Genomic DNA, 24,932 nt, shown 5'->3' with positions numbered 1-24,932 from the left:
GTGATGTCTCCCATTTCCTCTTCCTTTCCAGGGATTTCTGAATTATTGATGTTGCCTTGTTTCTTTTGCAAATGTTTGAAATCTCAGTACAACCTAGTGCTCGCAACTGTCTGCTAGAAATATAGGACAAAATGTAGTACTAAGCTAATTATACCTTCTGCTACCTATACACCATCTCCTGAATCTGTCCTTTTTGAGATTGTACAAACACAGTGTTATTGCTTAGCCTGATTGCAACAGAAAATAAGTCACCATAATCAATGCAATATTATTCAGTTCAAAAGATTCAAATATGCTTTATCAGAGGCAGAGCCATTCTCAGCAGAGGGAGTAGCTACATTGCCAGAATGATGTTGCCTAGTAACGCACAAAGAGGTGTCTCTTACAACACTTTCAAGAACTCCCACCATTACAGCCATCTCAATGCCTGGGGTATGGGACATCACGGCTCTTTCCGTTAGGGCCCTTTCTAGGGCTGATACTTTGAATTCCCTGGGCTTGCAATAGTTGCCCCTTGGAGACTTTGTGGTGGGTTGGGTAATTTCTGGTATGTTTAGTAAGTATGTAGGGATTTTAATTGTTTTTATAAGGTTTTTCATGTGATACTTTCATCCTTAAAATAAATGTACTCTACTGAAAGAGAGCTGGGTGGTGACTTATAAGTCCTGGCACACATTGTTCATAGATCTCAGACAGAAAGCAACACACAAGTATTGGCCTTTAGGCAAACTGGCTTGTTGGGGATATCACACTCTATTGGAGAAGACTATTCAGCTTTCCAATCCCCAGTCAGAAGTCAGTAGGACTTGGATCCCTGGCCAAAGACAGGTGATGGCTGAAGGCCTGTGATCTGACTTGGCACTCATGGAGTAGACCATAAAGAGGGGATATAGGTGCAGTTACTCTGAAACTTTGACAGGGATATCCACATAGAAGTTGAAATCATCAAGGATAAGGGTGAGAGTTTGTGAAGAGAAGGACAGCCAGGAGTCAAAATTAAATGAGAAAGAGGAAGGTGATCAATCAGGAAGGAGGGTTGCGGGGAGCTGATGTTTACATAAGAGAAGAAGCAAAGGGAATGTTGCTGGAAGAAGTTGAAGGAGAGTGAGAAAAAAAAGTGAGGGGCTGAAGTCAGACACCTCATCACATTCCTGAGGGTTGACATTTGATGGGAAATGCATAACAAAGAGTGATTTTTGTAAGACAATGGCTGTACAGGCAGATTCAGAGGTGGGGACCCACGTCTCATTGAGTGCCTGGATATGCAGCGAGTGAGAAGTGAAGTCGTTTTGAAGGGTAGTGATCTTCTCTGAGATGGGGTGGGCATTCCAGAGGGAACAGAAGAAAGAAAAGAAGGGAAGAGAAAGGATGGTGATGGGGGTAAGGCTTAAAATAGGGGTCGGCAACCTCTGGCACGTGGCTCGCCAGGGTAAGCACCCTGGCAGGCCGGGCCAGTTTGTTTATCTGCCGCGTTAGCAGGTTTGGCCGATTGCGGCTCCCAGTGGCCGCGGTTTGCCATCCCAGGCCAAAGGGGGCGGCGGGAGGTGCTGCAGGTCGAGGGATGTCCTGGCCGTGGCTTCCCGCCACCCCCATTGGCCTGGGATGGTGAACTGTGGCCAGCGGGAGCGGCGATCGGCCGAACCTGCCAATAAGGCACATAAACAAACTGGCCCAGCCTGCCAGGGTGCTTACCCTCGTGAGCTGCATGCCAGAGGTTGCCAACCGCTGGCTTAAAAGGTAGAGATGGTGACAGAGACCGATGAGTGGGGTGGTAAGAATGGTGATGGAGAAAGGGAGTGCCAGGGGTGTGGAAGATGTTACAATAGGAACATAGAATCACATGCTATCAGGGTTGGAAGGGACCTAAGAAGGTCATCTAGTCCAACCCCCTGCTCAAAGCAGGACCAAATCCCCAGACAGATTTTTGCCCCAGTTTCCTAAATGGCCCCCTCAAGGATTGAACTCACCACCCTGAGTTTAGCAGGCCAATGCTCAAATCACTGAGCTATCCCTCCCCCCTGCCACAACATGTGCCAATACAGTGTAGGGTAAAGGAAGAGAGGATGAAAAAGACAAGACATGAAAAGTGGAATATAGAATGGAAGGGGCAATGAAGATGTAGGGAGGGGATGAGGTAGATGGTGGAAGGAAGAGGAAGATAAGGATTAGGCAACAGAAGTCTGAGGAGCATGGAGGCTAGTCAGAGATCCGAATGAGTAGTAAATCAGTTAAATATGAAGCAAATGACTGAGTTACTTACATATGCATAAGATCAAATCTAACAGCTGGCAAGATCAGTCAGTGAGTCACACATGAGGTGGTTACAGTTTCAGTCAGTCAGCTGAGCGGGAAGTTAATTTAGGACGAAAAAAGAAAGAGTGATTATTTCAGAGGATGTAGGAGACACAGCTAGAGACTAAAACACCATCCCCAGGGGATGGGAAGGTGGGCTCCTGGCCCCACTGGGCACAGCCTGTGGTGCACTTGGAATTTTAAGAGAGAAAGGGTCGAGGACCATGGTAACACAACAAACAGCAACAAGACCAAAGAGTGAAGCTCTAGTGAATGCAGTGGGAAGATACAAATCCTTGGTTCCAAAAAGCAGATTCTTGGTTCTATAAAGCAGAGTATGGATCAATAAACTGGTGATAGCATTTTAATGAGGAAGGGTGTTGAGGCAGACTTAGTTAAAAAATGTTCAAGTGCTTTAGACTCTCAGATGAATGGTGCTATTATAAATAATTCTTTCCTTTTTTTTTTTTTCTCAGCAGGCAGGCTTGTGGGGCCCATCACTATAGTCTATGTGCAACATGCATATTAATTATTGAGTTATATAATTATTAATTATTAGCAACAGACAAAGGATTTATGTATGAAGATTTATTCTCCAACAATAGTAGGTACAGCCTAGAGGGGGAAAGCAAGGGAGTTAATGAAGTTCCTGAGGGAGACACAATATAAGGTTACTAATCCACATGCCCTTTTCGCTTGCTCGCTCTCTCTCTGTCCTGGCTTTAGGAAATCTCAGATGAGAAAAACAATACATGCTATGAGATGAGTAATTTAGCCATGTGTCATGTTTTCCACTTTGATTTGATTGACTCTGATCCCTCAAACAAACACCAAAATCACTGAGTAAGTAAAGCATGCTTAGCCCATGAACGTAAACCATGTAGTAACTAGCTCACTTCACCTGCCCTGTTTTGTCTACCAACCCTCATAAGGATGGCCACTGAGTTGCAATACAATCTCTCTCTGCAGCAGCTCACAAGGAGCCACCAACGAGGTGGAATATAACTCTCACTAGACTTGAATGATTCTCTGTGAAGTAATTACTCAGAACGGTGATAGGAGTCAAGGGGACACTCAATGTCTGACACCTGTTCAGATGAGTCTTATGTTTAGAGTGTTTATATCCAGAGACCTTTTGAGGAGGTTAACAGAAGTAGCAAGAAGCAATTTTGTTAATTTCAGCTGCAGGTGGTTGAGAAGTTTTGCTAGTCAGGTAAAAAGGGAAACATTTATTTATAACTACTTTGTGAAAACTACTTCCCCCACCCCCTACCACTAGTGCAAATACAAAGGCTTGCACCAACTAGGACAGACAATTTCCTCTGTCGTAAGATTGGTCTAGACTTGGAAAAGTGGTTGAGGTTAGCTCAGGGTTAGTTATCACATTTCAGCTAACCCCAACTTTTATGTTGATAATGCAGTATCTCAAAACCAACAAGGGATAAGTGCCATGATTACAAAAATTACTAGAAATCCTGCTGTCTTAGTTTGTGGCTGCCCAAGTTGAAATGCCTTAAAGGAAGCAGCAGCCTGATTTTGAGAGGACAGGTGCTCAGCCCTTTCTGAAAATCAGATCCCATTAAGGTGTCTCAAATTAGGTACCCCAAAACTGAAGCATCTAAAGTCACTGACTACTTTTGAAAATCTTGGTCAAGATTTTAATAAAACCCTTGTTCACTGGCACAACATTAAACAGTTAAGTGTTAGCCAGGGTTTCATGTCAAGTTTTCACTGGTGATTCCCATTGTAACAACCACCATTCAAAATATTTTTAACGCTTCATTAAAACACAGAAAAAAGAAGGAAAAAACAGTTAAAGCATTACATATTATTACATAAGGCTTTTATTTTAACATTATTCCTCATACGTTTTAGCTGTATATAGTCTTTTATAGGGAATCCCGTTTAACTGTTCAAGTTCTAGAATGTTTAGCTCATTATGCCAACCCATGACATTACCAGGATCCTTGCAGATTTACTGCTCTTTTAACTTAAATAGTTAAGAGAGCTGTGTGGTATTTGGCCACCCAACCCTCATTTTGTGGCTAAAAATCCATGCAGCTCTTTGGGATGCATAAGCAATGAGATGCCTTTGTATAAGTCAGTGGCATGCTCTCTTCTGAAATACTGTATTTTGTTATGGTTATCCTATCTTATAAAATAAAATTATATAACAGAAAAAGGTGGTTCAGAGACTGATTTAAAATGACTAGAGGCATTCCATAATATCCATATGAAGAGAGATTGAAAAGTTGAGACTTAATTTTGAGCAGATGCATTGGAAAGAATATGATAAAGGTATACAAAATAAGGAACGGTACAGTGAAGATAGGATAAATAAGAAGTACACTCTCTCATAGTACAATGGCGAAATTGTATGAAAAAAATATTAGAGGACACTCAAGTCATGCAAGATTGCTTGTATATGCAGCTACTCAGGAAATTGATCAAAACAATAATCATATGATTTTAATCTATCAGAATTGAGAAACCCTAATCATGATCAATCCATATATTACAAATAATATTTAAATAGATTTGAATAACATATAATGCTAAGGAATTCATGATCTGTTTGTTGATATTGGATGAGAAGAAAAAAAGGCTACACTTGTCAAATACATTTTTTATTATCTATTTGTTCAGTTCTACATTTTTCAGCATTAAAGGTGTATCTTGAATTACAGAATTTATTAAAGTGCTGCCTAAAAATAAATTAAACAAAAAATAGCCACTATCTCCCAAATGGAAAAATCAATGGTTTTCCACATATCTTCCCAAGGATGTTGCATATCGTATGATTTTCTACCATCCAATCCTCAGCTGGCAAATAGGACAGCCACAAAGAACCAAGTTTTAAAGGATAAATAAAAGGCTGACGCTGAAGTCAGAGGCTCGAAGGGATAGCTTATCAGGGCCCTCAAAACTAGCAGAAGGTCGCATGCTTCCAAGTGTAGTGCTGGAGTCCTTGTTCCCCCTTGGTTGTTTAAATATACAAACATAGTTGCGTTGTATTATTTGATTGAAACAAGACATGCCTTACAGTAGTCTAGAACCTTCTCAGAGCTAGCTTCACTGCTCTCAGCTCTAGGTGGTTTATGCAGTGAGCCTTCTTCTCCTTTCTCCAGAGTCCCTGGGCTTTTTGGGTCTCCAGGTAAACTCTCCAGCCCTCCAGGCTAGAGTTGGTTGTGGGGGATCTGGAAGACAGATGGGTAGGCAGCCTCTAGATCAGGGATCGGCAACCTCTGGCATGTGGCTCACCAGGGTAAGCACCCTGGCAGGCCGGGCCAGTTTGTTTACCTGCTGTGTAGGCAGGTTCGGCCGACCGCGGCTCCCACTGGCTAAAGTTCGCCGTCCCAGGCCAATGGGGGCGGCGGGAAACAGAGCGCGTTGAGAAATGTGCTGACCACTGCTTCCCGCCACCCCCATTGGCCTAGGATGGTGAACTGCAGCCAGTGGGAGCCACGGTCAGATGAACCTGCCGACACAGCAGGTAAACAAACTGGCCCGGCCTGCCAGGGTGCTTACCCTGGTGAGCCACGTGCCAGAGGTTGCCGATCCCTGCTCTAGATCTACTAAAGTCACAAGTCCCCCTGGGACAGGAATGACACCATGGAGGCCAGGGACGCCATCTGAAACTTTGTTTTCTTCATCCAGTTGTTGAGCCTTTTGTGGTTGAGAATGGCTCTGATTCCCCACTTCCATTGTGCTTCTGTACAATGAAGAATATAGGTTCTCTAAATTCTACTCTTTCTACTGAGGGAACACTTTCTATCACACCCATATCCTGAATGAGAGATTTTTTTCATTTTTGGATCAGATTATGTTTTATGCAGTCATTGGAGCTGGATGACTGGATGAAAAAAGGATGGGGTGGAGCCCTCAGCTCTAGGGAGTATCCCTGGCTCACTATTTCACTGAACCACTTGTCTGTGGTTAATGAAACCATTTCTTTAGGACATGGGAAAACCTATCCCCTATCTTCAGCTCTGGATGGAGGCCTATCCAATCTTTTACATAAAGTGGATTCTGGGGCTGAGAAGGGGACATTGGGCTGGGAACTTCATTGCATCCACTGAGGCATCAGTTACAAATGCTGTTGGCTAGGTAGACCCTCTTCAAAGTGGAGCCGAAATCAGGGTTATATCAGTCCCTAAGGACTTGGAGATTCTCCAGTAGGAAAGAGATGCCCCTGCAAAGCATAGCAAAGGAAGCTGCCAGGACACTCTGAGGGTGACAGAGCAGGCTTCAAATTCCTCTCTGAGAGCATCCTCCATCTTTCCGTGTGTTCCTCAGGATTGAACTCTCCTTCTGAGGAAATAACTGTATCTCTGGTGAGGGACGCTATAGTGGCACCAACCTATGGTATCTCAGCAATAGAGCCTTTTGGTTCTTGAATGTTACGGAGCCTGAGGTTGCACTGGTTAATATGCTTAGCTTTATCAGGCTTGTTCCATTCATCCCTAATTACACCCTCAATGGAGGAGTGAAGATGTATTGCAGCCTCAGGGGAGGCTTTTGAGGGAAGAAATTTACTTTGAGGTTTACTCACAGGAGCCTGCTCAGGTTACAGAGCTAGACAGATCATCTTCCTGAGTGGAGGAGGGAAAGGAAGAGTCATATCTCCTGGATTATTTTTTGCTTCTTCCTCTCCCTACCCCCTGCCTCTTTTTTACCCTTTTTAGATTTCTTAACCTTTGTAATACAATTTGAGAGTATGGAAGCTTTGCTGAAACTTAGGGTATGTCTACACTACAAGACTATTTCGAATCAACTTAAGTCGAATTTGTGGAATCGACCTTACGAAGTCGAATTTGTGTGTCCACACTAAGGACACTAATTCAACTTTGTGAGTCCACATTAACGGGGCAAGCGTCGACTTTGGAAGCAGTGCACTGTGGGAAGCTATCCCACAGTCCCCGCACTCCCCGCTGCCCATTGGAATTCTGGGTATAGCCCCCAATGCCTGCTGGGGGGAAAACTGTGTCGAGGGAGGTCCTTGGTAACTGTCAGCATTCAACCGTCACTCCCGCCGGCGGGAAATCAGTTCGTGCACTTTTCCTGTTATAAGTGACAGCGCGGACGCCACAGCACTCCACTGCGATCATGGAGCCCGCTGCGATCATCGCTGCACTTATGGCCGTTGTCAACTCCTCGCACCTTATTGTACACCTCTTCAACAGTCAGATGCTGAGAAATCGGGCGAGGAGGCAACGGCAGCGCGGTGAGGACATGAAGTCTCAGACTGGCACAGACCTCTCAGAAAGCACGGGACGCCGCGCCGTGGAGATCATGGTGGCACTGGGTCATGTTCATGCTATGGGACGGCGATTCTGGGCCCGGGAAACAAGCACGGACCGGTGGGACCGCATAGTGCTGCAGGTCTGGGATGAATCACAGTGGCTGCGAAACTTCAGGATGCGTAAGGGTACTTTCCTTGAACTCTGTGACTTGCTGTCCTGCCCTGAAGCGCAAGGACACCCGAATGCGAGCAGCCCTGACTGTGCAGAAGCGAGTGGCCATAACCCTCTGGAAACTTGCCACGCCAGACAGCTACCGGTCAGTAGCGAACCACTTTGGCGAGGGCAAATCTACCGTGGGGGTTGCTGTGATGCAAGTAGCCAACGCAATCGTTGAACTCCTGCTCTCGAAGGTAGTGACCCTGGGAAACGTCCAGGTCGTCACAGCTGGCTTCGCCGTGATGGGATTCCCAAACTGCGGTGGGGCTATAGATGGGACTCACATCCCTATCCTGGGACCGGACCACCAGGCCAGCTAGTACATTAACCGAAAGGGCTACTTTTCAATGGTGCTGCAAGCACTGGTGGACCATAGGGGATGCTTTACCAACATCAACGTCGGGTGGCCGGGCAAGGTTCATGACGCGCGTGTGTTCAGGAACTCTGGTCTGTTTAAACGCCTCCAGGCAGGTAGTTTCTTCCCGGACCACAAAATAACTGTTGGGGATGTGCAGATGCCTACAGTGATCCTCGGGGACCCAGCCTACCCGCTAATGCCCTGGCTCATGAAGCCCTATACAGGCGCCTTGGACAGTGAGAAGGAACTCTTCAACTACCGGCTGAGCAAGTGCAGAATGGTGGTGGAGTGTGCTTTCGGACGTCTCAAGGGGAGATGGCGGAGCTTACTGACTCGCTCGGATCTCAGCGAAAACAATATCCCCATTGTTATTGCAACTTGCTGTGTGCTCCACAATCTCTGTGAGAGCAAGGGGGAGACCTTTATGGCGGGATGGGAGGTTGAGGCAAATCACCTGGCTGCTGATTACGCTCAGCCAGACATCCGTGCCATTAGAAGATCCCAGCGGGAAGTGCTGTGCATCCGGGAGGCTTTGAAAGCTAGGTTCCTCGGAGAGCAGCGTAACCTATGACTGTCCAGTTGCTTTACAGAGAAGCTGAACCTGCCCCTGTTTCTTTACCCAGTTACTGCTGACTCTCCTCTGCAGTTTCATACCCCGTTCACCCCGTTTGCCCACTTCCAACACACGTGTAAAAATAAAGGTAATGGAGCATTGTTATTTAAAAACCTTTTCTTTAATAATGATTTCGCATTAAAGGGTTGAAACAGGGACGCGGACTGTGGTGGGTAGGGTGTGCAGTGATGTAGAGACCGCTTCTAGACTCTAGGAATGATAGGCTACTGCTCCTACGGGGAAGACGGTTACAGGTGGGTGTGCAGGAAGGGGTGAGGGGTGTAGGCTTTGGGACGGAGTTTGGGTGCAGCCTCTGGGCTGGGGGTGGGGGCGTAGGAAGGGGTGAGGGGTGTGTGGGAAGGGGGAGGAGGCGTAGGGGGTTGCGTGCTGTGGCTGGGGCTGAGGGTTTGGGGCATTGTAGAGGCTCAGGGCTACGGTAGAAGGGCAGGGTGAGGGCAACCTGCCTTGTCATTTGTGGATGGCAGGCGCTAGGACCCTGGGGCAGCAGACAGCATTTCTGCCGGTAGCCGCTCTACTGTCAGGTAGGGACACAGAACGGGGGGGGGGGGGAGACGACACGCCGGGGGAGGGGTGGCAGGTGGGCGCTGGGACCTGCTCCAGGCAGGGAATTGACGGGGCGGGGGGAGACCCGTGTGGGCCAGGGCCCGATCCAGGCAGGGCCGGGGGAGAGACCCACCTCCAAGTATACCTGGAGCAGGGCACCTGCCGCCTATGAACAGAACATTAAAAACACCTCACAGACTGACCAGGGTGCCTAGTGACTGCACTCAGTGAGTAACCTGCTGTTGATCCTGCCCCCATGTCTGTACCCTGTTCATGGTGAATGTCCTATGCAATTACCAAACCCCTCTCCCCCCTTCACAGAAATTCTTCAGCAAACAAACATGACAGAAACAGTAATTAACAGCAAACTACTTTTAATACTCGACAACACAGTAAAGGTAAGAACTTTTCAAAATCTAGGGACTGAGAACTTTTGGGTAATTTAGCAGTCCGGTGTGGTGCAGTGACAGTTTTCACGGCCCTTGGTGCCCCTCCTTCTTGTTATTCTGGGTGAGGTGGGTATTGGAGTGTGTGGCGGGGGAGGGCGGTTGCAGACACACTGCAGGGGGGCTCTGTCCTCCTGCCTGCGGTCCTGCAGAACATCGACAAGGCGCCTGAGCGTGTCCGTTTGCTCCCTCAGTAGTCCAAGCAGCGTTTGAGTTGCCTGCTGGTCCTCCTGATGCCATCTGTCCTCCCGTTCGCTTTGTGAGCGCTGCTGCTGTGTGAGGTTCTCCCTCCACTGGCTCTGCTGGTCCGCCTCTGCTCTGGAGCAGCCCATAAGTTCAGCAAACATCTCGTCCCGTGTTCTTTTCTTACACCGCCTAATCTGCGCCAGCCTCTGTGAGGGGCATGGTGGAGCAGGTCGGGATACTGTTGAAGCTGTGTGATGGGGAAAAGGGAGTGAATTGCTTACAAAGATACATTTTCTCAAAAATGAAACATAGTCTACTCATTGTCTGTGAACCAGACCATGGACGGCACCTATCTCCTGAGCACTCACTCAGGGAAAGTTCGATTTCTCTGCATTCGCTTTCATTGCCTGGGGTATTGCACTGCAGACCAGACAAGCGGGGCAGGAAAGCTGAATCCGTGGAGCAGCCAGGCATGGTAAGCCAAAGGCTTTTGGCTGCTTAAAAGTCAATGTCCAGCTCTGTCCTCTTGCTGCAGGCAATCCTGAAAGCATAAATTCTGCCCCTGTTCCACCCCCTCGCGGTTTTCCCTTGCAAAAGATCCCTGTATGCTGCCACTCTGTAGCCTCCAGCACGTGGCTCTAAAGTGACGCTTCTTGTTGTTCTAAGGAACAGTGAAGCACTACCAATACTAATAGTACACAAATTACTCTACTTACATGCAGGAGTCTGCGCGCGAGATCACACTGAGGAGGGTGTCACAGAGAGAGAGAGAGCGCATGCTGAATGAAAGCCAGCACAAGCCAGGGCCCTATGCTGCGATGCTCGTCAAGGCACTGGTCCCGGAGTACCAGCTGAGAGCGTGGCGCGGAAAAGTGTGCTACCTCGGAGCACCCAATAAGCCAGCTCTCCCCAGGAACCTCCTCCATAGGCATTTCGACTACCTTCAGGAGAGCTTCCTGGAGATCTCTGCGGAAGATGCCTGTTCCATTCCCCTGTATACAGACCTTCTGTTCGCCTAGTCTATTTTCCTGTTCTTTTAAGAAATAAATGTTAACATGTTTAAAGCACTTACCCACTGATCCTTCTCCTGATTCAGGGTCTGTGGTAACGGCTGCAGAGGGTTGGTAGGGGATCTCAGTGAGGGTGATGAAGAGATCCTGGCTGTCGGGGAAATCAGCGTTGTAAGCGCTGTCGACTGCCTCCCCCTCCTCATCTCCTTCCTCATCTTCCCCATCTGCGAACATCGACGAGGAACTGGCCGTTGACACTATCCCTTCATCAGAGTCCACGCACACTGGTGGGGCAGTGGTGGCAGACGCACCGAGAATGGCATGCAGTGCCTCGTAGAAGCGGCATGTCTGGGGCTGGGCTCCGGAGCGTCTGTTTGCCGCTTTGATTTTATGGTAGCCTTGTCTCAGCTCCTTGATTTTCACGCAGCACTGCATTGCATCCCGGCTATATCCTCTGTCTTTCATGGCTTTGGAGACCTTCTCGTAGGTCTTCGCATTCCGTTTGTTGGAGCGCAGCTCCGAAAGCACAGACTCATCGCCCCACACAGCGATCAGATCCAAGACTTCCCGGTCAGTCCATGCTGGGGACCTCTTTCTATTCTGGGATTGCCTGGACTCCTCTGCTGGAGAGCTCTGCATCATTGCCGGTGCTGCTGAGCTCGCCCCGATGTCCAACCAGGACATGAGATTCAAAGTGCCCAGACAGGAAAAGGAATTCAAATTTTCCCGGGTCGTTTCCTGTGTGGCTGGTCAGAGCATCCAAGCTCGGACTGCTGTCCAGAGCGTCAACAGAGTGGTGCACTGTGGGATAGCTCCCGGAGCTACTAAGTTCGATTTGCATCCACACCTAGCCTAATTCGACATAGCCATGTCGAATTTAGCGCTACTCCCCTCGTCGGGGAGGAGTACAGAATTCGAACTAAAGAGCCCTCTATGTCGAATTAAATGGCTTCTTGGTGTGGACGGGTGCGCGGTTAATTCGAATTAACGCTGCTAAATTCGAATTAAAGTCCTAGTGTGGACCAGGCCTTAAGCAAAGCCTTTTGTGGCTTGCTTTCCTTAGGACCTGTAGCCCTCTCTAGAGGTCTGTCTCAGAATCCTGCCCCACTGGTTTCCATTCCCTGCTCTGAGGTGGGGGGAACTCATCACAGCCCTCTTGGTTGGTTTGAGAAGGAGGTGGGGCTGCACAGAAGCCCTGTCTCTTTCTCCAGGATTCTGAGGACCCACTTTAAGATGGGGAGGGGGACTTGTGGCCTTGCAAGCCTCTCCTCTTTGCTCTGCAGGGATCCCCTGGTATTTACCCCCAAATCAAAAGATCAGGGTCCTCCTCACTTCTGGAGCCTCTCCATGCTCTGGACTGGGGTTTCTCATCAATTTCACCCCTGTTGGAGTCATGGTTGCCTTGGTGGGCTGGGAACCCTACATGCCTGTTTCACTCATGGCCCCAGTATCTAATGGAGTTAGAGATGGAAGTCTGGGTGCAGGCTGGTCACAATTTGCTGTCTGCCAAGCTTGGAAAGGCTGCCTCACATATACAGCACCACTTGGATTTGAGTCTGTGCATTCTTGGCTGCTCTTCCATGCCGGTATGGGACAGAGAAATTGGCAGGGAGACACTGAAATGGAGGCTCAGGGAGGGTTAAACCCACAAGAGATTAACTGACCCAAGGAGGGGGAGGAACGCCTAGGATGGAGAATACTGCTCCCACTGCCCAAAAAATTTAGGCAGAAAAATTAAAATAGGAGTGATGGCAAGAGCAAAAGAAACCATCACTTTCTGCTAAGGCAGACAATTTGGCACCAGAGGGGTGTGTGGCCGGACCATGTGGAGCCAAACAATGATCTGCCTCCCTAATTGGCAGAGAGAGGAGACCAGCTCAGATGTCCAGAACTGTGGAAGACACTGGTCTGCAGAAAGGACATACAGTACATAAAATGTATCACATTTAATTTGATAATGCAAAACCAAAGCTACTTGATTGATCAATACTGATGAATATCAGTGATCATTAGAGCTCTGTGAAGTGACAAGTTACCATTTTTCAGTTCAAGGCTTGGCAAACTGGGTATAAGGTGAACTTTTTGCTGTTGCTGCCAGTGAACAGAGTTCTGAGCAGAAACGTAATGACTTGATGTGCAATGGGCAAATAATCAATTTGCCTTCTTCATTGCTTTCACAATTTTTTTTCACCCTTATAATGGTAAAGAGAGCATTGTGTGGGGGAAGGGATAGGCTGTTGTATTTTTGGAGGTTGGGGGAGTTATTTTTATTAATACCTAAGAGCCCCAGTCATAGAAAGACTCCAGTGCGCTAGGTGCTACACAAACACAGAACAAAAAAGAGGGTTCTCACCCCAATGAGTTTGCAATCTAAGTATAAGTCAAGAGACAACAGGCAGATACAGACAGACAAATGGGGAGCTCAAGGTTCTTTTGTATTTAGCAAAATTCATATGGAGAGGTAGAACATATTTCACTGTTTTTATTAATCTTACAAACTTGAAAATTTTCCACAGATTCACCAATCTGCATCTCTTACTAGTCTGGTGGAAAGATGGTCTTATGATTAAGGCACTGCACTACAACACAGCATATCCAAATCATCTTCATTATTCTGCCACCCACTTCCTGTGTGAACTTACATAAAACTAGTGCTGAATTTCACCTTGTGTGCCTCATTTCTCCATCTATTAAATTAATATTACTTCTCTCCTTCAGATGAGAGTTTTGAATATAAATTTGTTAATATCTGAGAGGGCCTGAGACAGGATGGTGATGAATGCCATAGAAAAGCCAATACACTGTCGGGCAGTGGTTCTCAAACTTGGGCTGCTGCTTGTTCAGGGAAAGCCCCTGGTGGGCCGGGCCGGTTTGTTTACCTGCCACGTCCGCATGTTTGGCTGATCGCTGCTCCCACTGGCCGCAGTTTGCCACTCCAGGCCAATAGGAGCTGCGGGAAGCATCACGGTCCCAGGGACGTGCTGGCCACCCTTCCCGCAGCCCCCATTGGCCTGGAGCAGTGAACCGTGGCCAGTGGGAGCCGCGATCGGCCAAACCTGCAGACACAGCAGGTAAACAAAGTGGCCTGGCCCACCAGGGACTTTCCCTGAACAAGCGGTGGCCCAAGTTTGAGAACCACTGCTGTAGGGAATAGGGTTGTTGTAACAAAATAATTGAAAAGGTTGGCTGTCAAAAAACAACTATTTGTAATGCCTGTTTAGGTTGTGAAGCACCAACAACATGCTTTGTGCTGGAGAAAACACATCTAATCAAATGTTTAATTCCTCCACCTTTGCAGGATATTAAAAAAAACTCCTCAACTTTCTCTATGTCAATGTAGCGTTATAAATAGTAACAGTACTTAAGAAAAAAAAATGGCCAGTAGAGTTGGGCATGCAAAGACTGACCCATCCTTTCCCCTCCCTAGGCTTCAGAGCACAAACCACACTTCAAAGCGCTATTAACATAGCTATTTAGAGTGCTAGCGTGAGACTCACTAACCCAAGTCTAATGACCCAGGTTGGGAGGCTTGCTTGTGAAATCTCCAAAATGCTGTGTAGACCTTCCCTTTGCAAACACATTCCCAACCATCTCTAATGACCAGGAACCTATCAGCCAGGAACTTACAACCCAAGACTCCAATCCTGCAACTACTTATGCATGTAAGTAATTTTATTTTCATGAATTAGGTAACCTGTGTGCATAAGTGTTCACAGAATTGAGCTCTGTCTCAGAAAAAAAATACTAGGACCTGATCTTACACCATTAAACTAAATCGGAGCTTTTCCACTGACTTTAGTGGGTGCAGGATAAGACCCCAATTAAAGAGCTGAAGAATGGTATAAGATGAGATAACACATATTCATGGTTCAAAAATTTTGTTTCCTCATTCCAAACTATTTTTTTTCATAAGGAAACTGAAGTGTTTATGGGTATTTTCTTACTTCAAAGGATAAAGACTGTTTAATTTTAAGCATGGGGTTTTCAAAAATGCTCAGCATGAGCCTAACTCAACTTACATTAAAGTCAATGTTGCAATTCCCAATGACTTCACTGGGAGCAAAATTTGACCGATGACTAATGTTTTTGAAAATTCCATCCCAAATTCATCTTGCATCTTCAGCTAGTTTTGTACTGCTTTTGTGAGATCAAGTGCCTCCTTCACCTTAAATTACTAAATGTGAACATTCAATATTCCTGTTGTATGAGAAATTCCCACATAGCACTGTTTTATATTTGTATTTCTTGTTGTCATCTATCCAGCACATATTATTTTCTTTTGCACAAATCTTACTTTTAACTGCTGACACTGGTACAGCCCACCCAAAAGAGTATATACCGTATTTAAACTTAACGAACTGTTACTTTGATAACAGCTATGCCTTAACACTTGATGGTTGCACAGCTGTTTACTTTTTCTCCCCTCTCTTCTGAAAGTTACTGTTTTGCAACCTCTGCTGAATAAATAAGTGAGACTTTAGTATTTTGCTAGTGGGGAAGTCTCAGTTCCCAGTTTATCTTAAACAATAATTACAGAAAATAGGAAAGGTTGACTATCATACTCCCATGGAAGCCAATACTGCAGGATCAAGCCCCAAGTCACTTAGAACTATGTGTTTGCCAGCGCTAGACTGTCCCTTACAATATAATTTCTAGTACTCTTTAGAAGCTTTCTTTTTAAAAAGTGTGATGAATACTGGAGCTTCCAGCACTTCCTATAATTCGTAATAGTTCCATTTCCCTCCCCCAACTCTTCCTACCCATTCTTGATAGTTATTAATGACCTAATATTTATAGACAAATATCAGAGCCTTCCTGAATTATCAGTTACTTACATTGGACCTATTCCTTTCAGGCTTTTCGTCATAACTCAGTCCGTCCAGTCATCAAAGGACTATTTGATGCCCTTTCCTGTACTCCCTCCATCTTCTCTCCACCTTTCTGGTAAGGTGGTAGTCATGAAATAAACACAGAATTCCAGGAGTAGTCTTGCCAGAATCACAAAAGGTGAAATTCTCTTCTGTTCAGAGGGCGAGTACAACACCCGTTTCTCTCTTTAGCACTTAAGTCCTATTGTGAGAACAGAAGAATGTATTTGTGATTAAGCAAATCCAGATAGATTTTGCACCAAGACAGTCATACTCTGTCAGAGTCTCTAACTGTAACAAAAGAAAAAAAATCCCTTGACAAGGAAATAATAAATAAAGTTGTTCCTTAAGAAACAGAAGTTGTCAATACTTTACTGCTTAGAGAGGAACATCTCTGCTGAATGGATCTGCTTCCACCAAGACAAAGGATACAATAGCACTCAACCAGTCACTGCACGTGAGGCCATCTTACAAATCATGCCCTCTGTGCTCAAAGATTTAAAAGGTCATTTTAGATAATCACAGCTCTGAGAGTCCACATTTTCTTGGCTTTGTTTACAGTTATTACTTATTGTTTGCATTAGAATAGCAGTGGATAATTTGGCCCTGCATGACTTACTTAAGGTCATGCAATAAGGCTACGGCTGAGTCAGGAATTGAGACTCAGCTCTTCTGAGTCCCAGAGCAGCATCTTATTTATCACTCATTTTGCAGTGCTGCCTAACTGCCCCAACCAAGGCTGGGACCCCATTGTGCAAGTTTCTGTACAAACATGAGACACAAGCTCTGGCCCATAAAAACTTACAATATAAACAGACAAGACAGACAGCATGTGAAAGGAAGAAAAGGCACAAAGAGATGAAGGGATTTGCCCAAGATCATACAGCAAATCAGTGGCAGAGTTCGGAATAGCACCAGAGGCTCCTGACTCCCTGTCAAGTGCTCTGTCCATTAGACTCCACTGCCTGAAGGGGAGAGGACCCCTGTCTGATATTGGACAGACATACACACATAATACATTTTCTTATGTATTCTGCTATGGTGGCCTTTGAAAATCTCCAGTAAGGAGAAAGAGATGTCAACCTAGTACATTTAATAACAGGGCGGGGGGAGGAAAAATCAGTAAAACTGTCTGCGAAACTTGTTCAACATATTTTCAGTTCTTTTTTCTTAAATGCTCTCCCTGTCAATCTGCTCAGGGGTAAGGAACAATATTTAATTCATAGCTTGTGGGTGGAGATGGAGCAGGTGTTACTTCATGTGCAAATCTCTGTTGCCTACCAGTATGTGATCAGACAAGCACAGATCAAGTTTAATATCATCTAATACTCTCGTATCTGGACTCATTTTTACATATCTTTGAAGTGTTTGTTCTAAGCTTTGATGTCAACATAATAGCTGCATGTTCTCCCAAGTTGCAACTTTTAAATCACACAGAGACGTTCCTAATCTGTGTGATATTGGAGAAAATTGCTCTCTAAAGCTTTGGCCTTGACAAAGCTAAATACTACTGAAAAAATAAAAACATTCCATGTAAAACATTCCATCAAATCATCCTCTGTTTTAGTTAAAATTCAGTGCAGGAGCAGAGCTATCCCAGGCAAAAGAGTGGATCTAGTGCTCAGGAGTACCTGATGCTGAGAGCACCAGCCTTACAAGACTGGAACCCCTTCATTGCAGCTGCATTTTCCTCCCTTCCCCCAGCAGCCTCTGAGGACATTATCTTTAGGAGACTGAAGGAACATCTAGGAGGAGACTTTCAGCTACTCACACCATCCCCTAGAATACAAAACAGAGCAAAAATAATCCTGATTACCCAGTATTGGATAAATAGGTAACTAGGCAAAGAAAAGTCCGGGCAGCCATTTTGTGCCAGAAAGCACCTAAGACTGCACTTATGCACATTCTCCCCCCAATTAAAACATATGAATTAAATTAAAAAACCTGTTTTACCTCAGTTTATAATACTCAGGATCAAACTTACCTCTATTCTTCTCAGTACTTATATGTATCCTCACGACACCACTGTAAGACATGGATCTACTATTATTCCTTTTACAGATGGAGAACTGAGGCACAGAGAAAGTAAGTGACTAAACCAAGGTCACACATGAAATCTTTGGCAGAGTAGGGAACTGAGCCAAGATCAGCACCTGAAGGAAAGTTTCCTGAAGCTAAACACAGACAAGACATAAGTGATGGCTATGGAAGCAAAAAAACACTGGGGAAAACCCTTTATTATACTTCCTGCTACCTTCCGGAAATTCCTCTGCCCCCAGATTCACTCCCAATGTCCTCATTGCCCTTCACAGAATTTTTCATCTTCTCTCCCTATCCTCCCCTATATTCACTTGCTCCGCACAGTGTCACACTGTCTCCTAATAGCACAAGGGAGTTAGTGCACTCATCCCCCCTGACGATAATGGGCTATGATGGCCACTTTGAAAAAGAGCAATTCTTGATGAATTCCTCTACAGGGAAAGAGCTTTATGTTTCAACCTGTAGTATACGCCAGGTTGAAGCATCACCATGGGCAGCTATCCATCACTGTATCCTATGCTCCCACTGAGGAAGCTATAGATACCAATAAAGATGAATTCTATTAGCAGCTAGCAGCAGCAATGCAATCTGTTCTGCCACACAATTAATTTATTATACTCAGAGAAATGAATGCAGCACTAAATTGTCCCAAAACTGGCTTAAAAACTATTCTCAGGGCCCATTTTATTCTGGAAGAATAAATGGCAACTCTGAAGATATTACTCTCCCTTTGTGCTTCTCACAACATTACCATTACTGGCAGTTGACTCAGGTATGTTAGAAAGCTATTGGGAAACCTGGATATCCAAGGATGACCAGATCAGGAAGGAGATGGACTGTACAATGGTCCAGAATCATAATCTAGCAAGCTCATACATGGTCTATAGAGGTGCAAATGCTGGTAAATACTGAGCATAGTTTCCTTACTACTAAAGTGTCAATTGCTCCAATTTCAACACAAGAATTTCCCTACATAAGAAATAACATCAGAAATAACACATCTGTGAAAATTCAGTACTTGGTAACAAGTACTTTGTCACAGTGAAAAACACATTTGAAGCACTTGGTGCCTTCCTGGATCATGTAGAATTAGCCAGGATAGCAAAAGCACAAGCATCCAAGAAGCTGGAGATGCCACCCCAGAAGCAAAATGCTACAAGTGTCACTGTTGGCTATCCAAAAAGACATTTCATATTTGCAAAACAAGTCTGAGGCTAGACAATGCCATGATGATGATAAAGGTAATAATTGGAGATATACCAATCTCCTAGAACTGAAAGGGACCTTGAAAAGTCAGTGAGTCTAGCCCCCTGCCTTTACTAGCAGGACCAATTTTTGCCCCAGTTCCCTAAGTGGCCTCCTCAAGGATTGAACTCACAACCCTGGGTTTAAGCAGGCCAATGCTCAAACCACTGAGCTGTCCCTCCCTTGTAAAAATGCCTTGTAAAAATGTAAATGTTTACAAGGTATTTTTCAAGTGAGAGCAAAAGTGGATAGTGAAGCTTCTTTTGAGAACATGGCAAAAGAGGCAATAAGATCTAATAAATTACTAACAGCATTCAAAGCTATTTAGTCAAAAGTGGACTTTGCACAATATCTAGGCCGATAAACAAGACTGATGGTAAAACACAAGTAGTAGTCTTGCAAAGATGGAATGAATATGTTGAGTGCACATTTAACCATCCTGAAGACATTAATGTCCAGATCTGGATGCATTAGCAGAAGATGCAATCCCTAAACCTGAAATTTGTGTGGCTGCATTTACACTGGAAAAGGTTCACACTGCCATAAAGAAACTGAAAAGCACACCACCTTAATTTCTCAGAGCGCCATAAAGCCCATAAGCATAGTATTACACCAACTTTTTGTCTGGGCCTGAACCATTGGGAAGGTACCAGCAGAGTGGAAGGAAGAGATCATAATACTTCTCTATAAGGGGAAAGGCCCATACACTGTGTGGTAACTATAGGCCAATAACTCCACTCTCTGTCCCTGGAAAAGACTTTAAATGTGTCTACTGGCACAACTGCAGTGTCAGCTTGTGAAATGCCATCACCCAGAGCAATCACACGTCACTGCTATACAGTCTACAATGGACATTGTACTTACTCTCCATCTTTTATCTGAGATCTATCATGAATTTAACTCATCTTTGATAGCAGCATTCATAGACCCAAAGGCAACAGAGCTGTCAACAGAGCTGCCTTGTAGAAAGCCCTATGAGTGTAGCCTGACCTATAGATTATGTATTAATTATATTGATTACTTAAGAATTCCCAATTATCACTTTGAGGATAGTTATCACTTTGCTCCCCAGATCAGGCCCAGTATTATTAAAATTACTATATAGTTGGGAACCCCAGTGTGTACAGTTGCAACGTTCACACCATAGGAACGCTTCTATATTTACAAATAGTTCATTAATGTATTTAGCTAAATCACAAATACTAACTCAGTAAGGTAGATAGAGACTACAGAATGTACATCTGCACATCCTCACACCATCCCTTGCAGAACAACCTGAAATGTGAGCCATCATCTTCCTCATCACCATCACCTTCCTCCTCATCACCAGTGGCCATCATTCTAACACTTCCCAGGAGCTATATATCTCTCTCTCCCTCTGCCCATAGGCTAGGATGTAACTTTTACAATATACACTGATACCATTATATCTAATGCATATTTAGTAGATGCTTCTCCCCTCTTCCTTATTTGTATCTCCTCATCCTACTAATATTGAGGTGTCTTTCTTCTATAATCTAATATATTAATGATATTAATTTATCATATACATCAATTCGTTGCCATGGCACTCTTGCATTTAGATGTTCTTCCCAAAACTCTCCAAAAGCTGGTGTTAACTCATGTTTCTGTGGTTGGCTGATGTCATTATGGACAAAGTTCCACTTTACACATTCTACTTCCAGGGATGTGTCCTGGCCCCAGCCCTGTTCTTCTGCACAATGGATTGTCTCCTTGAACATATCTCCACACATACCAGTATAACGGTTAGTTCAAACTCTTTTACCAACCTGGATTATGCGGATGATGTTGCTCTCTTTAGTCAGGATGCATATGATCTCGAAGATGCACTAGAGAGTTTCCAGCACAAGGCAGCTGTCCTTGGGTTAAGGGTTTCTTGGACAAAAATAAAAATCTAGAGTATCAACACAAAGGTTGTGATACAAGACACCTGTCCTTCTGGACAAAACATGGAAATAGAGGATGACTTCATCTACTTATGCATTAAAGCATCACCAAATGGGCTCAGTCAGACAGACATCCTGAGGAGATCTGGTTTAGTAGCCTCAGACATGAACAACCTGCATAGGGTCTGGAGCCAAAAGTCGGTGGAATTATATACAAAAGTACAGATTTATCAAACTCAAGTATTTCCAGTCCTCTTAAATGGATCTGAAATAGGGACATTGCTTAAACAAGACATAAGAAGGCTGAAGGCATTTCATACACATAGCCACTGGCAACTACTGGATACAACATGTTTGACTTTATCATTAATTGGGATGTATAATTGAAAACTGGCTTTGAGGGGATTGAAGTTATCATTTGCCACTGCTGGCTGGCCCTTCTTGGTCATGTTGTTTGTCTTGGAAACAAAGTCCCCACACATACAGCTTTGAAGATAAGACTTGAGATCAGGAGGAGACACTGCCTGATTACGGACTGGCCATGGTCACATGGTCATCCAATATTCACATGGCTGCACGAGCTCAGTAACAACCTGTTGGCACTCCTAGATACCTGGAATAAAGTTGTCCAGTAGGGGCATAGACTCTTGGTGCTACAGATCTCTGTTGTCTAAGTACATTATTGCTGTGCTTAAGGATAATCTTTCATTTAGGAAGACAAATGATTAATCCTAAATATTTAATTTAAAAAATTATCAGCACTACATGAGATTAACCTCATTTCTATGTAAATTTATTCACATTTCTGTGTAAATACACAAATTTTAAAAAAAAATACACGGTGACATAAACATGAAACCCTGAAACATTTCCTATTAAAATGCACACAAAAAAACCCACAAAACAAACAAACTACAGAGAAAATACAAAGGGAATAAAACTTAATACTGTGTTAAATTAAATTTCACACTGAAATGTGTGTGTGTGTGTGTGTGTGTGTGTGTGTGTGTGTGTGTGTTATGGCAAACCCAGGCCAAATGGCTACAAAGGGGGGGGTAGGAATTAGTCCCAGGGGGGTTAAAAGGCTTCTCCCTATCCATTGAGGAGAGGCAGCTGTGAGACATTAGGTTCAGCTGGAACAAGGGTTACCAGGGAACTAATTTGGTTCAGCTGGCCCCAATTGCTGGTGACCTTTTTAAACCCTCCCTGACAGGGAAACAGGGGGGGGAGTGAGAGAAGCAGAGAAGCTGCCAGCAAATAGGTGCAGCAAGGCTCTGCCCTCTTCCAGCAAGGAAGACTGCACTCTGTCCCAGAAGGGGAGAAAAACAGCAAGGGGCTGACTGAGAGGAGGATCAGCCAGACCCTGCGCGACTGGGAAGGTTTTTACTTTGCCCAAGCCTGTGTCCCCAAGGAAAAAAGGGACTGAGCCAGCTGGGGAGAAGCAGGTACTTTGCCACACGTGGTGTCAGGAGTGGGATGTGTTAGTGAGTGTGGCTCTGTGGCAAGCCACCTCAGGGCAAGGTAAATCACAAAAAAAAAAAAAAATAATAATTAATTTAAAAAAATAATTAATTAAAAAAAAATGGAGGACGTTGTGAAGGCGCTGTTACAGGCCACTGCAGCCCAGCAAGAGGCTACCAGGATACAGGCGGCGGCCCAGCAAGAGGCAGTACGTGTCCAACAGGAGACCAACCAGCTGCTGATGAACCAGGCGGCCCAAGATCGAGCCACCCTGAATGAAGTAGTGGACCAGCTGAAAGCCCTGGCCACGCTGACGCACGGGGCCCAGGGGACCCGGCTGCTACGGGCTAGCAACTATTTACAGAAGATGACTACAGATGACGATATAGAGGCATATCTCCTCACATTCGAGAGGACGGCACTGCGGGAGGCCTGGCCCCAAGACCAGTGGGCAGGCCTCCTGGCCCCATTCCTGTGTGGGGAGGCCCAGAAGGCCTACTTTGACTTGACCGCAGACGCAGCTATGGATTACCCCCAGCTGAAGGCGGAAATCCTGGCGAGGACAGGCGTGACGCCGGCCATGAGGGCCCAGCGCTTCCATGAGTGGAAATACCGGGACGACAAAGCACCAAGGTCCCAGCTATTTGACCTGATACACCTCGCCCGGAAGTGGCATCGCCCTGAGACCCATGGGCCAGAGAAGGTAGTGGAAATCCTGGTATTGGACAGGTACATGAGGGGGTTGCCGCCAGACATGAGGGGGTTGCCTCGCAGTCCCGGAGAGGCTGGAGGACTGGGGGAGAAAGACTCGGGGGATAAATCCCAGCAGCCCGAAAAATAGGGGGCTGCCCCAAGCGGGGTACCGATGCTATGCCTGTGGCGAATTGGGGCATATTGCTGCCCAATGCCCAAATCTAGGAGAGCCTATGCAGTGTGAACTGGGAGATATAAGGGGACTATGTGATCTAATAAGTCTGGTTGGGGTTGCAATGGTCCCGCATAGATACACTAGGCCTGTTAAGATGAACGGTATAGAGACCACGGCATTAATTGACTCGGGAAGTGCAGTCACATTAGTCTCGGGGAAGCTGGTCAGGCAGGACCAACTATCCCGGGCCAAACGCTCGGGAATATCCTGTGTGCATGGGGATGTCAACTATTATCCAACCATCCCCGTAAGCATAGAAGTTCTCGGAAACCCCACTAAGTTGACAGTGGGAGTGTCAGAGTCTGCACCCTAACTTGAAACTGGGGGGTTTCAAAGTGAGGACCCGCATGTCTTCCCCCACCCCAAAATCCTAGGGTAGGTCCCCTTTGCTGCCACCACCGCGGTCAATACATGGGCCGGGACACCCCTGTTTCCCCCCTGTCTCCCTTCAAAGACACTCCCTGGGAACACAGATCAACTCACAGAAGTGGAACCTTCCCCCTCCCCTCTCTTCCCTCTCTCCAGCCTGCTCCGGAGAGAGAGATACCTTGATTCAAACTCCTTGAATCTCCCACACACAGGGAAGCAGCCCACTTCCCCCATCCCTCTCTGCTAGCCACTCTGTGAATCACCGAGAGAGAGCGTCTTAGCCCCTTCCGCTATCCACAGTGGAAGGAATTTAATCAAATCTTTATAGAAAGAATTTATTAAAAGAAAACAAGAAAATACAGAATCTCTATGAGTCCAAGCTGGACACTCATAGGGTATAACCTTGCTAAGTTCTGGAGAGAATCCCCTCTCCTTCTCAGTACAACCAGTACAAGCAGAATTAAGAATAATCAATAACAAACACACAGAATTGCAAGCATAGGATTATTAGGTGAGGACACCAAGTATCTTTCTAATACTCACTATCTTGACTAGAAGAAATTAGTTCAGAAAGGTAGAAACTTGTAGACTTGATTAAAACATCTGGACTCTTGTAACTCCAGACGGCTAAGAACAATACACACACACACAGAGGGAAAAAGTTCCCTCCTAGGAATTTCAAATTCTCTTCCCTGATTGGTCCTCAGGTCAGGTGCCCACCAGGTACTATGCTTTAACCCTTTACTAACTATTCATGACAGGGAGTAGTTCCGAAACTCCCGTACCCTGTCCTTATCGGACGAGATTTCCCGGGGTTTGATGGCCTACTCCCCGGGGACGAGGTAGAAGAAAATAATGACCCTGGGACCCAAGGCGTGGTCCAGATAGATGACCCTTCCCCAGCCTTCCATGAGTTTAGCCAGGATTTGTTCTCCCTGCCGGGGAAGCCCAGGAAGACTCGGAGGGAACGGAGGGCGGATAAAAGGAGGGGGACGAGGATCCTGACCCGGTACCAGAAGTCTACGCTGGCAGGGGAAAGAAGGGGCTCGGCTGACAGCGGGACTGGGTCGGCCATCCAAAACCCTATCGTTGGGCCTGGTTCCCCAGGGGCTGTCCCCGAGGAGGAGACGGAGGTAGACCCCCCAGAATTTGGTCAAATGGGGACCGCACGCGGGAATTTTGGTCA

At 45.7% G+C, this 24,932-nt stretch overlaps 1 long non-coding RNA gene across 1 annotated transcript in view; it reads right to left on the bottom strand.

The window, feature by feature from the left end:
- Positions 1–17,569, bottom strand: part of LOC123345588 — a 36,899-nt gene extending 19,330 nt beyond the window's left edge. Inside the window, exons 1-2 of the long non-coding RNA XR_006572825.1 lie at positions 17,428–17,569; positions 15,764–15,998 (exon numbers count right to left, since the gene is read on the bottom strand). This is a non-coding gene — a long non-coding RNA (uncharacterized LOC123345588). The remainder of the gene's footprint in view (positions 1–15,763; positions 15,999–17,427) is intronic.
- Positions 17,570–24,932: the final 7,363 nt, after the last annotated feature.

This window comes from Mauremys mutica, chromosome 1 (genome assembly GCF_020497125.1).
Source record: "Mauremys mutica isolate MM-2020 ecotype Southern chromosome 1, ASM2049712v1, whole genome shotgun sequence".
NCBI lineage: Eukaryota > Metazoa > Chordata > Testudines > Geoemydidae > Mauremys > Mauremys mutica.
This window is presented reverse-complemented; position numbering and strand designations above follow the sequence as displayed.